Source organism: Triticum urartu, chromosome 6A (genome assembly GCF_056163025.1).
Source record: "Triticum urartu cultivar PI428250 chromosome 6A, HENAU_Tu73, whole genome shotgun sequence".
Taxonomy (NCBI): Eukaryota; Viridiplantae; Streptophyta; class Magnoliopsida; order Poales; family Poaceae; genus Triticum; species Triticum urartu.
In genome coordinates this window covers 58,767,881-58,782,232 of record NC_141878.1, presented here as the reverse complement: position 1 = coordinate 58,782,232, position 14,352 = coordinate 58,767,881, and positions in this window count along the sequence as shown.

Below are 14,352 nucleotides of genomic sequence, written 5' to 3'. Positions count from 1 at the left end.
CCATACACCTCCAGCCGCATCCGTCGAGAGACACGATGCGAAAGGAGGACAACAAAGGGGCTGCGTTGATTGTGGGGGACCAGAACACATTTGTAGATGACAGATCAATCTAAAGGTAGTAGGATCCGAATGTTGTTTGGCGATTTGATCGCTTTAGTATGACCAATGGTGACGATGGCGTTGAAGGGGCGGCCGCGAGGAGATAGCGACGATGGCAGGGTAGGTGACGTCGGATCCCATCTAGAGGCTGCGGGCGGTTTGGCGAACCTTTTTTTCTTTTTCGAATAGGCAAATCCTGTCTTTGTAGTGGAGTCACATGATATAGCAACAACTAGGTACAAAACCAAAACGGTTTCATTAGATTCAACCTAATTTTTTCCCATACTATATATATTTGATGTTATAGATATTAGCACATTTCTGTAGACTTGTGAAACTCAAACAAGTTTGACTTGGTAAAAAAAACAACTTCAAATAATTTAAACCTGAGGGAGTATATGCATGCATGACATATGCGTGCATGGGATATAGTATCAGTTAGCTAACCTGGCATTCTTTTGCCAGCTCAGTTTGCAGATTAACTCAACAAGAAACTCTGATAACATCTAAGAAGCGCGCCCGATGCATCATACTCCATACTATATACTCCCTCCGTAAACAAATATAAAAGCGTTTAGGTCACTACTTTAGTGATCTAAACGCTCTTATATTTCTTTACAGAGGAAGTATCAGGTAATCCAACAGATGGCGGATAATTACAAGAGCACCGTAACTCGGCCCAGCCTATATATTCAGTCCAACTGTCAAAGACGAGCCGGATATATAGCCTGTGCTGAACACATGCACCAGTCTCTGAAGACGGGCGATCCTGGAAAGACGTCGTGGCCGGATCTGCTCGGCGTACGTGTGGGCCCGGCAATGATGCAGATCAAGCTCGACAGGCCGGAGCTGTACATCGAGTTGCTGCCGAATGGCGGCTCCCCCGACCCGCCGGGCTTCCACTCGGTCCGTGTCTTCGTCTTGCCGTCTTCTACTACGTCGAGGGGTGTTGGACTGTATAATTTCTGTATATGTGTACGTATGTGTAACGTTGTATTCATTCATTATATATATGTGATAGGTCATTCCTAGAGGGTTGTGTCGGTTTCCCCAAACCTATTGTCTCACATGGTATCAGACTACGTCAAAAACGCTTCCGCCCAAAACCCTAACCAGCCGCATCACCTTCGCCGCCGCCTCCTTCCCAATCACGCCACCGCCGCCATGTCGTGCGCCGCCGCCTCCGCCTCCTCCAACTCCAGTTTCCTGCCGGCCTCCCTCGCGGCTCTCCTTTCTTGCCCACTGGATGCCGCCACAATGCAATCACCGATCGGGACGAGGAATGTTGGCTCCTTTTTCACGACTCAACCATCGGCCGTCTCGTCGCCTGGGCAGGCGCTAGCGGTTCACACCGCCTCCACCTCGTCCGCTTTCCCCTCGGCCATCTCGTCGCCTGGGCAGGTGCTCGCGGTTCACTCCGCCGCCGCCTCGTCCGCCTTCCCTGTTGCCGTCGACCCGCCTCTCCCGCTAGCGGCGCCCGCTTCGGCCTGGATGGCAGGCCTCTCTGCATCGGCCTCGGCACCAGTGCATCCTGCCCCCGCGGCGTCTGCGTCCATGGTGGCGCCCTCTGCCTCCATGGTGTGTTCACCTCAAGCAGTCTACTCGCCAGGATCGCCGCTGCCGCCGCCGTTTCACTTCAGCAACCTCATCACCATCAAGCTGTCATCGGACAACTACATCTTCTGGCATGTGTAGGTCCTTCCGCTTCTTGGGAGCCATTATCTGCTTGGCTACGTCGACGGTTCTCTCCCTTGTCCCCCCGCGCTGGTGGACAACGTGCACGGCCCGGTCTATAATCCGGCGCACCGTGTTTGGACAGGGCAGGAGCAGGCGAACCTCTCCTCCATCCATGGGTCGCTTACCCCGGCTATGGCCAGGCTCATCGTCTTTGCAAAGACGTCTCATGAGGCATGGACTATCTTCGAGCGCTCGTTTGCGGTGCAGTCTCAGGCTCGGGTCTCCGCGCTTTGCCGTCAGCTTGGCGAGTGTGAGAAGCTCGACTCCACGGCAACGGAGTTCTACAACAAGGTCAAAGGACTTGCCGACACGTTGGCCTCCATCGGACCGCCGCTCATCGACTCTAAGTTCAACTCCATCGTCAACGGACTTGATGAGGAGTACGGTGCCTTGGTCAGAATCATCAACGAACGGGGCAACTCGACTCCCATGATGGCACATGAGGTCTACTCCCGCCTCTTCCTCACTGAGCAACGCGTTGAGGCCCGCCGCTCCAAGGGCAGCCACGGGCCCCTCTCCGCGAACGCTGCCACCAAGGGTGGCCGCAACCCCTCCGGCTCCTCGTCCAAGGCGCCGCCTGCTGCGTCGTCCTCGTCCTCCTCGGCTCCTCCCCCGTCTGCAACTCTTCCAGGGGCGGGTGGCCGACGCGTGTGTCAACTTTGTGGCATTGAGGGGCACTGGGCCTCTAAGTGTCATAAACGCTTCCAGAAAAGCTTTCTTGGCCTTGGCAATGATGGCAAGGATACGCGCAACTATGCGCGTCAGGTTGCCATGGCTGATCGCCCGGCGCCACCGAAGCAGCAAGGGCACACTCAGTCCTACTCCATCGATCCCCACTGGTACATGGACTCTGGGGCAATGGAGCATCCGACGAGTGAGATGGGGAAGCTTCATACTCGTGAACCCTATCATGGCTCCGACAAGATCCACACCGCCAATGGAGTAGGTATGCACATCTCTCATATTGGTCAAGCATCTCTTCTCACTAGACATGCAAATAGGAGTCTTCAGCTTTGCAATATACTTAGAGTTCTATCTGTAACACGTAATCTTCTTTCAGTTCCTAAACTCACACGTGATAATAATGTGCTTTGTGAATTTCATCCTTTTGATCTTTTTATTAAGGATCGGGGCACGAGGGACATTCTTCTTGGCGAGCGTCTGTGCCAGGGCCTCTATCGTTTGGAGCATCCTGGCGTCGCTCGTTTTTTTAGTGGAGTTCAGGTATCTCCGTCATAGTGGCATGTCGTCTTGGTCATCCAGCCATTCCTGTTCATCATGTTTTGCGTCGTCATGAGCTTCCTAGCATGTCTAGTAATAAAGATGTAGAAGTGTGTGATGCTTTTCAGCAGGGGAAGAGTCATCAACTTCCTTTTTTAGAGTCTAGTCATGAGGTGAAACATCCTCTAGAACTTGTGTTTTCAGATGTATGGGGTCCTGTTGAGACTTCTGTTAGTGGTCATAATTATTATATCAGTTTCGTTGATGCTTACAGTCGCTTTACTTGGCTTTATCTTATTAAGCGTAAATCTGATGTGTTCGATGTCTTTGTTCAGTTTCAAAAACATGTTGAACGCCTTCTCAAGCATAAAATTGTTCATGTTCAGTCGGACTGGGGCGGGGGGGGGGGGGGGGGGGGGAGTATCGCAACCTCAACTCCTTCTTTCAGTCGCTTGGAATCGCTCACCGTTTAGCATGTCCACATACACATCAGCAGAGTGGTTTTGTGGAACGTAAGCACCGTCATATCGTCGAAACTGGTCTTACTCTTTTGGCCCATGCATCGGTTCCTTTTCGGTTTTGGAGCGATGCTTTCACCACTGCATGTTTTCTTATAAACCGTACCCCCACTCGTGTTTTGAACATGAAGACTCCCATTGAATGTCTCCTTAATGAACAACCTGATTACACCTTTTTCAAGGTTTTTGGGTGTGCTTGCTGGCTGCACCTCCGTCCATATAACAAATGCAAGCTGGAGTTTCGATTAAAAAAGTGTGTCTTTCTTGGCTATATCTCCCTTCATAAAGGTTACAAATGTCTTCATGTTCCCACTAATCAAGTCTATATATCTCGAGATGTCGTGTTTGATGAGCATGTTTTTCCCTTTGCCAAACTTCCTATGTCCACTGCTGAACCACCATCCATGCATTCATCCTCCATTGCCTCTGACCAATTTGATGATGTTGCATACTCTCCTGTATTGTTTCCTAACCATGGTGCAGGCACTGGACGTGGGACTCATCTGGAAATTTTAGAGGCGCCGTCGCCTCCTTCGTCGGCATCACCAGTGGCTCACGTCGATCCTGCTGAGCCCCTGCATGGCCTCGGCTCTTGTGCCCATGCACATCTGATCGATAGCCCAGCAACGCCGCCTGCCTCATCGCCCCTGGCCTTTGAGCCGGCCTCGCCACTTCGGCCCGCCATGCCGGCCTCGTCACCACTTCGTCCTGCCACGCCGGCCTCGCCGCTTCGGCTCGCCACGCCCGCCTTGCCTGGGCTGGTTCCCTCGCCATGCAGCCCGGCGTCGCCTGGCTCAGGCTCGTCATCGCCTGTGCTGACTGGGGCGTCTCCGTCGCTGGCTGAGTCCCCGGTCCCTCGCTGGCTGGGGCGTCTCCGTCGTCGCCGTCGCCATCGCCATCGCCCAGTCCCTTGTCGACTGAGCCCTCCTCGCCTCCTATGACTCCTGCGGCTCCTCAACGACCACATACACGAAGCCGCAGTGGCATCTTTCAGCCCAAGCAGTGTCATGATGGCATTGTTGCTTGGTTGGCTGTATGTCTGTCTGCTTCTCGTGCAGATCTGGCCTCTGAGCCTCGTACGTACCAAGCTTCTATGAGTATACCTCATTGGAGAGAGGCCATGGAGTAGGAGTACCATGCTCTTCTTCGTAACAAGACATGGACTCTTGTTCCGCCACCACCCCGCGTTAATGTCATTGATTCTAAATGGATTTTCAAAGTGAAGAAACATTCTGATGGGTCCATTGAGTGCTACAAAGCACGTCTGGTTGCCAGAGGTTTTCGGCAGCGCTATGGTCTTGACTATGAAGACACTTTCAGTCCAGTGGTTAAGCCTACTACCATCAGGCTTCTTCTCTCTCTTGCAGTCACTCGGGGTTGGTCTCTTCGTCAGCTTGATGTGTAGAATGCTTTCTTTCATGGTGTACTGGAGGAGGAGGTCTATATGCGGCAGCCTCCTGGTTTCTCTGATCCTGATCGTCCTGATTATCTGTGTCATCTCACCAAAGCACTCTATGGTCTGAAGCAGGCTCCTCGTGCTTGGCATGCCCGTCTTGCGACAGCTCTTCGTGCTCATGGTTTTGCATCATCGACTGCTGACTCCTCATTATTTCTTCTGCAGAAGCTTGAAGTTACTATGTATCTATTGGTCTATGTGGATGATATTATCCTTGTCAGTTCCTCTCAGTCGGCTGCTACTGCTCTTGTTCGGTCTCTTGGTGCTGACTTTGCTGTCAAAGACCTTGGGAAGCTTCATTACTTCCTTGGCGTGGAAGTTGCTTCTTGTGTTGATGGTCTTGTTATGATGTAGAAGAAGTACTCCTTGGATTTGTTGCAGCGGGTTGGGATGCTTAAGTGCAAACCAACGACTACACCTATGTCTACCACTGACAAGATCACTGCTGTGGATGGTGAGCTTCTGTCTTCTGTTGATGCGACAGAGTATAGGAGCATTGTTGGTGGGCTTCAGTACTTGACGATCACACGACCAGATATTTCCTTTGCTGCCAACAGAGTATGTCAGTATCTGCAGGCACCTCGTGACACTCATTGGTCTGCTGTTAAGCGCATATTGGGCTATATTCACTTCACGCTGTCCTATGGTCTGCACATTCGACCGAATCCCTCTGGGGTCATCTCGGCGTACTCTGATGCAGATTGGGCTGGCAGTCCGGATGACAAGCAATCCACGGGGGGCTATGCTGTGTTATTTGGTTCTACTTTGATCGCCTGGAGTGCTCGAAAACAAGCTACTGTTTCGCGTAGCAGTACTGAAGCTGAGTACAAGGTTGTGGCTAATGCAACTGCAGAAATTGTCTGGATACAATCTTTGCTTCAGGAATTGGGTATACCTCAATCACAGTCTCCTATTCTTTGGTGTGACAACATCGGTGCTACATACCTTTCTGCAAATCCAGTATTCCATGCCCAAACGAAACATATTGAAGTTGACTATCACTTTGTACGGGAACGTGTCTCTCAGAATCAACTACATATTAAGTTCATCTCCTCCAAGGATCAACTTGTAGACATCTTTACCAAGCCATTGCCTCTACCACAGTTCGAGGCCTTGCTACCTCTTGAGCATGCGTTGGTTTTCCCTTGAAGAGGAAAGGGTGATGCAGCAAAGCAGCGTAAGTATTTCCCTCAGTTTTTGAGAACCAAGGTATCAATCCAGTAGGAGACCACGCGCGAGTCACCTCTTACCTACACAAACAAATAAGAACCTCACAACCAACGCGATAAAGGTGTTGTCAATCCCTTCTTGGCCACTTGCAAGAGTGAGATCTGATAGAGATAATAATAATAAGATAAATATTTTTGGTATTTTTATGATATAGATTGAAAGTAAAGATTGCAAAATAAAATAGATTGGAAACTTATATGATGGAGAATAGACCCGGGGGCCATAGGTTTCACTAGTGGCTTCTCTCAAGATAGCAAAAGTATTACGGTGGGTGAACAAATTACTGTCGAGCAATTGATAGAAAAGTGAATAATTATGAGAATATCTAGGTATGATCATGTATATAGGCATCACGTCCGTGACAAGTAGACCGACTCTTGCCTGCATCTACTACTATTACTCCACACATCGACCGCTATCCAGCATGCATCTAGAGTATTAAGTTCATAAGAACAGAGTAACGCCTTAAGCAAGATGACATGATGTAGAGGGATAAACTCATGCAATATGATATAAACCCCATCTTTTTATCCTCGATGGCAACAATACAATACATGTCGTTTCCCTTTCTATCACTGGGATCGAGCACCGCAAGATTGAACTCAAAGCTAAGCACTTCTCCCATTGCAAGAGATCAATCTAGTAGGCCAAACCAAACTGATAATTCGAAGAGACTTGCAAAGATAACCAATCATACATAAAAGAATTCAGAGAAGATTCAAATATTGTTCATAGATAATCTTGATCATAAACCCACAATTCATCGAATCTGACATACACACCGCCAAAAGAGTTACATCGAATAGATCTCCAAGAAGATCGAGGAGAACTTTGTATTGAGATCCAAAAGGAGAGAAGAAGCCATCTAGCTAATAACTATGGACCCGAAGGTCTGAGGTAAACTACTCACACATCATTGGAGGGACCATGGAGTTGATGTAGAGGCCCTCCGTGATTAATTCCCCCTCCGGCGGAGCTCCGGAAAAGGCCCCAAGATGGGATCTCTTGGGTACAGAAGGCTGCAGCGTTGGAATTAGGTTTTCGTGGTGCTCTCTGATGTTTTTAGGGTACGTAGGTATATATAGGAGGAAGAAGTAGGTCGGTGGAGCCACGAGGGGCCCACGAGGGTGGAGGGCGCGCGCAGGGGGGTAGGCGCGCCCCCTGCCTCGTGGCCGCCTCGTTGGTTGCTTGACGTCCACTCCAAGTCCCCTGGATCATGTTTGTTCCAAAAATCACGCTCCCGAAGATTTCATTCCGTTTGGACTCCGTTTGATATTCCTTTTCTGTGAAACACTTAAATAGGCAAAAAACCCAGCAATTTGGGTTGGGCCTTCGGTTAATAGGTTAGTCCCAAAAACAATATAAAAGTGTATAAATAAGCCATTAAACATCCAAAACAGAATATATAATAGCATGGAACAATCAAAAAATTATAGATACGTTGGAGACGTATCAAGCATCCCCAAGCTTAATTCCTGCTCGTCCTCGAGTAGGTAAATGATAAAAACAGAATTTTTAATGTGGAATGCTTCCTAACATATTTCTCAATGTAATTTTTTCTTTATTGTGGCATGAATGTTCAGATCCGAAAGATTCAAGATAAAAGTTTAATATTGACATAAAAATAATAATACTTCAAGCATACTAACTTAGCAATCATGTCTTCTCAAAATAACATGGCCAAAGAAAGTTCATCCCTACAAAATCATATAGTTTGGTCATGCTCCATGTTCGTCACACAAGAATGCTCTCATCATGCACAACCGCGATGACAAGCCAAGCAATTGTTTCATACTTAATTAGCCTTTTCAAACTCTTTCAACTTTTACGCAATATATGAGCGCGAGCCATGGACATAGCACTATGGGTGGAATAGAATATAATGATTGAGGTTGTGTGAGAAGACAAAAAAGGAGAAAGTCTCACATTGACGCGGCTAATCAATGGGCTAGGGAGATGCCCATCAATTGATGTAAATGTAAGGAGTAGGGATTGCCATGCAACAGATGCACTAGAGCTATAAATGTATGAAGGCTCAACAAAAGAAACTAAGTGGGTGTGCATCCAACTTGGTTGCTCACGAAGACCTAGGGCACTTGAGGAGGCCCATTGATGGAATATACAAGCCAAGTTCTATAATGAAAAATTCCCACTAGTATATGAAAATGACAAAACAAGAGACTCTCTATCATAAAGATCATGGTGCTACTTTGAAGCACAAGTGTGGAAAAAGGATAGTAGCATTGCCCCCCTTTTTTGGGCCTTCCTTTTTTATTTGGCCTTTCTTTTTTTTTTTCATTTTTTGGGACAATGCTCTATTAATGATGATCATCACACTTCTATTTATTTACAACTCAATGATTACAACTCGATACTAGAACAAGATATGACTCTATATGAATGCCTCCGGCGGTGTACCGGGAATGACTCATGAGTGACATGTATGAAAGAATTATGAACGGTGGCTTTGCCAGAAATACGATGTCAACTACATGATCATGCAAGGCAATATGACAATGATGATGCGTGTCATAATAAACGGAACGGTGGAAAGTTGCATGGAAATATATCTCGGAATGGCTATGGAAATGCCATAATAGGTAGGTATGGTGGCTGTTTTGAGGAAGATATAAGGAGGTTTATGTGTGATAGAGCGTATCGTATCACGAGGTTTGGATGCACCAGCAAAGTTTGCACCAACTCTCAAGGTCAGAAAGGGCAATGCACGGTACCGAAGAGGCTAGCAATGATGGAAGAGTGAGAGTGCGTATAATCCATGGACTCAACATTAGTCATAAAGAACTCACATACTTATTGAAAAAAAATCTACAAGTCATCAAAAACCAAGTATTACGCGCATGCTCCTAGGGGGATAGATTGGTAGGAAAAGACCATCGCTCGTCCCCGACCGCCACTCATAAGGAAGACAATCAAATAACACATCATGTATCAAATTTGTTACACAACGTTTACCATACGTGAATGCTATGGACTTGAAAACTTCAACACAAGTATTTCTCAAATTCACAATGACTCAACTAGCACAACTTTAATATCACTATCTTCATATCTCAAAACAATCATCAAGCATCAAACTTCTCTTAGTATTCAATGCACTTATATGAAAGTTTTTTATTATATAAAAAGCAAATTACCATGCTGTTCTAAAGGAATCTCAAAATAATATAAGTGAAGCATGAGAGATCAATTATTTCTATAAAATGAAACCACCACCATGCTCTAAAAGATATAAGTGAAGCACTAGAGCAAAAACTATATAGCTCAAAAGATATAAGTGAAGCATATAGAGTATTCTAACAAATTCCAATTCATGTGTGTCTCTCTCAAAAGGTGTGTACAGCAAGGATGATTGTGGTAAACTAAAAATCAAATACTCAAATAATACAAGACTCTCCAAGCAAAACACATATCATGTGGCGAATGAAAATATAGCTCCAAGTAAAGTTACCGATGAACAAAGACAAAAGAGGGGATGCCTTCCCGGGCAACCCCAAGCTTAGGCTTTTTGGTGTCCTTGGATTTTAACTTGGGGTGCCTTGGGCATCCCCAAGCTTAGGATCTTTCCACTCCTTGTTCCATAATCCATCAATCATTACCCAAAACTTGAAAACTTCACAACACAAAACTTAACAAGAAAATCCCGTGAGCTCCGTTAACGAAAGAAAACAAAACACCACTTCAAGGTACTGTAATGAACTAATTCTTTATTTATATTGGTGTTAAACCTACTGTATTCCAACTTCTCTATGGTCTATAAACTTCATTACTAGCCATAGATTCATCAAAATAAACAAATAACACACGAAAAACAGAATCTGTCAAAAACAGAACAGTCTGTAGTAATCTGTAGCTAACACAAACTTATGGAACCCCAAAAATTCTAAAATAAATTTCTTGACGTGAGGAATTTATCTATTAATCATCTTAAAAAATAATTAGCTAAATATCACTCTCCAATAAAAAATGGCAGCAATTCTCGTGAGCGCTAAAGTTTCTGTTTTTTACAGCAAGATCAAACAGACTTTCCCCAAGTCTTCCCAACGGTTCTACTTGGCACAAATACTAATTAAACACAAAAATAACAACCAAAATAGAGGCTAGATAAATTATTTATTACTAAACAGGAACAAAAAGCAAGGAATAAAAATAAAATTGGGTTGCCTCCCAACAAGCGCTATCGTTTAACGCCCTTAGCTAGGCCTAAAAGCAAGGATAGATCTAGGTATTGCCATCTTTGGTATGCAATCCATAAGTGGCTCTCATAATAGATTCATATGGTAATTTAATTTTCTTTATAGGGAAGTGTTCCATGCCTTTCCTTAACGGATATTGGAATCTAATATTGCCTTCCTTCATATCAATAATTGCACCAATCGTTCTAAGGAAAGGTCTACCAAGAATAATAGGACATGAAGGATTGCAATCTATATCAAGAACAATGAAATCTATGGGCACATAATTCCTATTTGCAACAATAAGAACATCATTAATTCTTCCCATAGGTTTCTTAATAGTGGAATCCGCAAGGTGCAAGTTTAAAGAACAATCATCAAATTCACGGAAACCTAGCAAATCACACAAAGTTTTTGGGATCGTGGAAACACTAGCACCCAAATCACACAAAGCATAGCATTCATGATCTTTAATTTTTATTTTAATTTTAGGTTCCCACTCATATAAAGTTTTTTAGGGATAGAAACTTCCAACTCAAGTTTTTCTTCATAAGATTGCATCAAAGCATCCACGATATGTTTAGTAAAAGCTTTATTTTGACTATAAGCATGAGGAGAATTTAGCATGGATTGCAACAAGGAAATACAATCTATCAAAGAGCAATTATAATAATAAAATTCCTTGAAATCCAAGATAGTGGGTTCGTTGCTATCTAAAGTTTTGACCTCTCCAATCCCACTTTTACCAATTTTTGCATCAAGATCTAAAAACTCCGAATCATTGGGACGCCTTCTAACTAAAGTTGACTCATCTCCAGTCCCATCATTATCAAGATTCATATTGAAAAACAAATATTTAATAGGGGACACATCAGTTACTTTTAGATATTCATCCTTATTATCATGAAAACTAGAAGAACACGCTTTTATGAAGCAATCTTTTTTAGCACGCATCCTAGCGGTTCTTTCATTGCACTCATCAATGGAAATTCTCATGGATTTGAGAGACTCATTGATATCATGCTTAGGTGGAATAGATCTAAGTTTCAAAGAATCAACATCAAGAGAAATTCTATCCACGTTCCTAGCCAACTCATCAATCTTAAGCAAATTTTCTTCAATCAAAGCATTGAAACTCTTTTGCGAACTAATAAATTCTTTAATACTAGATTCAAAATCAGAGGGAATCTTATTATAATTTACATAAGAATTGTTGTAGGAATTACCATAATTATTAGAGGAATTACTAGGAAACGGCCTAGAATTGAAATTACCTCTATACGCGTTGTTACCAAAATTGTTCCTACCAACAAAATTCACATCCATAGATTCATTATTATTCTCAATCAAAGTATACAAAGGCATATCATTAGGATCAGTAGGAGCACTCTTATTAGCAAACAATTTCATAAGTTCATCCATCTTTCCACTCAAAACAGTAATCTCTTCAATTGCATGCACCTTTTTACTAGTAGATCTTTCAGTGTGCCATTGAGAATAATTAACCATAATATTATCTAGGAGTTTGGCAGCTTCTCCTAAAGTGATTTCCATAAAAGTGCCTCCCGCGGCCGAATATAAAAGATTTCCAGAAGCAAAATTCAATCCGTCATAAATTTTTTGTATAATCATCCATAAATTCAAACCATGTGTAAGGCGATTACGTATCATTAATTTCATCCTCTCCCAAGATTGTTCAACATGCTCATGATACAGTTCCTTAAAATTCATAATATCGTTTCTAAGAGAGATGATCTTAGCGGGAGGAAAATACTTAGAGATAAAAGCATCTTTGCACTTATTCCATGAATCAATACTATTTTTAGGCAAAGACGAAAACCAAGCTTTAGCACGATCTCTAAGTGAAAATGGAAATAGCTTAAGTTTAACAATATCATTATCCACATCTTTCTTCTTTTGCATATCACACAAATCAACAAAGTTGTTTAGATGGGTAGCGGCATCTTCACTAGGAAGGCCAAAAAATGGATTTTTCATGACAAGATTCAGCAAAGCAGTATTAATATCACAAGATTCAGCATCGGTAAGAGGAACAATCAGAGTGCTAATAAAATCATTATTGTTGGTATTGGCAAAGTCACATAATTTAGTATTATGTTGAGCCATCGTGACAAGCAAGAAATCCAACACACAAGCAAACAAGTGAAGAAAAAGTGAATGGAAAGAGAGGGCGAAAGGAAAAGAGGGTGAATAAAATGGCAAGGGTGAAGTGGGGGAGAGGAAAACGAGAGGCAAATGGCAAATAATGTAATGCGAAGGGTAAGAGTTGTGATGGATACTTGGTATGTCTTAACTTGGCGTATATCTCCCCGGCAACGGCGCCATAAATCCTTCTTGCTACCTCTTGAGCATGCGTTGGTTTTCACTTGAAGAGGAAAGGGTGACGCAGCAAAGTAGCGCAAGTATTTCCCTCAGTTTTTAAGAACCAATGTTTCAATCCAGTAGGATACCACGCACGAGTCACCTCGTACCTACACAAACAAATAAGAACCTCGCAACCAACGCGATAAAGGGGTTGTCAATCCCTTCTCGGCCACTTGCAAGAGTCAGATCTGATAGATATAATAATAATAAGATAAATAGTTTTGGTATTTTTATGATATAGATTGAAAGTAAAGATTGCAAAATAAAATAGATTGGAAACTTATATGATGGAGAATAGACCCGGGGGCATAGGTTTCACTAGTGGCTTCTCTCAAGATAGCATAAGTATGACGGTGGGTGAACAAATTACTGTCGAGCAATTGATAGAAAAGTGAATAATTATGAGAATATCTAGGTATGATCATGTATATAGGCATCACGTCCATGACAAGTAGACTGACTCCTGCCTGCATCTACTACTATTACTTCACACATCGACCGCTATCCAGCATGCGTCTAGAGTATTAAGTTCATAAGAACAGAGTAACGCCTTAATCAAGATGACATGATGTAGAGGGATAAACTCATGCAATATGATATAAACCCCATCTTTTTATCCTCGATGGCAACAATACAATACGTGTCATTCCCCTTTCTGTCACTGGGATCGAGCACCGTAAGATTGAACCCAAAGCTAAGCACTTCTCCCATTGCAAGAAAGATCAATCTAGTAGGCCAAACCAAACTGATAATTCGAGGAGACTTGCAAATATAACCAATCATACATAAAAGAATTCAGAGAAGATTCAAATATTGTTCATAGATAATCTTGATCATAAACCCACAAATCATCGGATCTCGACAAACACACTGCAAAAAGAGTTACATCGAATAGATCAAGGAGAACTTTGTATTGAGATCCAAAAAGAGAGAAGAATCCATATAGCTATAAACTATGGACCCGAAGGTCTGAGGTAAACTACTCACACATCATCGGAGGGGCCATGGAGTTTATGTAGAGGCCCTCCGTGATCAATTCCCCCTCCGGCGGAGCTCCGGAAAAGGCCCCAAGATGGGATCTCTTGTGTACAGAAGGTTGCGGTGGTGGAATTAGGTTTTCGTGGTGCTCTCTGTGTTGGGGAATGTAGCAGAAATTCAAAATTTTCCTACGTATCACCAAGATCTATCTATGGAGAGACTAGCAACGAGGGGAGGGAGAGTGCATCTACATACCCTTGTAGATCGCTAAGCGGAAGCGTTCAAGAGAACGGGGTTGATGGAGTCGTACTCGTCGTGATTCAAATCACCGATGATCCTAGCGCCGAACGGACGGCACCTCCGCGTTCAACACACGTACGGAACGGAGACGTCTCCCATGCCTTGATCCAGCAAGGAGGAGGGAGAGGTTGATGGAGATCCAGCAGCACGACGGCGTGGTGGAAGTAGCGGGATTCCAACAGGGCTTCGCTAAGCGCTGCGGGAGGAGGAAGATGTGTCACGGGAGGGAGAGGGA